Here is a 1,521-nt window from a genome sequence, read left to right as displayed (position 1 = left end):
CCCCCCAGACATCCCCAGAGCGGGGCTTTCCCTTCCTCAGTCCCCAAATCCCGCGACACCTCTTCCCCGCACAGCCTGAGGAGTTGTCTGGAGACACCGACCCTCGGTGAAATTCAGGRAAAGCAAAATAAAAGCAGCAGCAGGGACCAGACCGCAGGGTTCCCGCACATGGGAGCAAGGCTGAGGTGCAAACGCATCTCCCTCTGCTCAGGGAAGGGATGGCTCGCCCTGGAGCTGGGATCCAGCAGGATGCTCCRGGAARRAGRGRAGSAGGAGAGGAGAGAAGGAAGGAACAGGACACGTCCCCTCGGGGCACACACAGCCCCCGCAGCATTCCTTGGCTTGGCCCGTGCTGTGCCGGAGCTGACACCGGGATTTCTTTCCCCACAGGGAAATGGGAGCACTGGGAAAGCCGAGCTGGGAGCCCCCGGTCCCTCCTGGGCCGTGCCGAGGAATCCTGGACCCGGGATGAGCTCGGTCCCTGTGCAGCGCGGAGAATCTGGAGCCGGGAATTGCCGGGGGCACCCCAAAGGTTAAAGCACCTTCACCACCARTTCCTGCAGCTTTTACACGCGGGGAGAGATGGCCGGGAGGGGCAGGGAGGTACCTGTGGAGCCGCGATGGAGCCGGAGCCGATCGCCCTGGCAGTCCCGCCTCAGTGCCGGAGCGGGGCCGTGATGTCACGGCAGGAGGGAGAGGAGGATGGGGAGGAAGGGGCGGCCCGATGGGACCGCGCCCAGCACACACCCGGCCCGAGGGATCCGTCGGGGCTGGGGGACGGCTCGGGGTGCCCCGGGCCGGGCACGGAGGCGGTGCCGGGTGAGCGCCGGGGTTTCAGCACCAGCGGCCGGCGGACAGCACGGCCCCGCCGCGTCCCGGAGCATCCCCGGGGATCCCGCCCGAGCCCCCCGAGGGGGCTTCGCTCCCGCGTCTGTCCCGCAGAGCAAACAGGGACATATGGGATCCAATCATAAATCCACCTTCGCTTTTATTACATCGATTTAATTTATTTYGGGTGCTGAACAAATAGAAGGCGGCCCCCGGGGTGGCGGCTGGGCCCGGCGGGGAGTCCCCGGTGTGTTCCAGACGAGGCACCGGCACAGATGGCCCCTTCTTGGAAGATTAAAAAAAAAAACAACGTTGTAAACCTTTCAAGTAAAATATTTGAAGAGCAAATATTAGCCAGCGAGGAGCCCATCACCGGAGCCCTCCGCGCCCGGCCCCGCGAGTCATCCAGCGTTATTTGCACCCCGGCCCCGGCCCCCGGGCTCCGCACAACTGCCCGCCTTTGGAAAATACCATATGCTCCGAATTACACATTAACCACAGCCCCGCGGGGCCCGGGCCCGGCCCCAGCCCCCGGGGAGCCGCCGCGCCGCCCCCCCGCCGCCCCCGGGGCGCCCCGGCTGTCCCGCACCCCGGAGCCGGGCTCGGGCTCCCGGGGAACGCTGCCATCCAGGGCCGGGCCCCCCCGCTCCGCCCCGGCCGCCCGGGACCCCCCCGCTCCGTTCCGGCGGTCCG

This window comes from Malurus melanocephalus, unplaced genomic scaffold, assembly GCF_030028575.1.
Source record: "Malurus melanocephalus ecotype Western Australia unplaced genomic scaffold, MMel_1.1 scaffold_2633, whole genome shotgun sequence".
NCBI lineage: Eukaryota > Metazoa > Chordata > Aves > Passeriformes > Maluridae > Malurus > Malurus melanocephalus.
The sequence above is the reverse complement of the archived record's forward strand: the minus strand, read 5'-3'. Positions refer to the sequence as shown.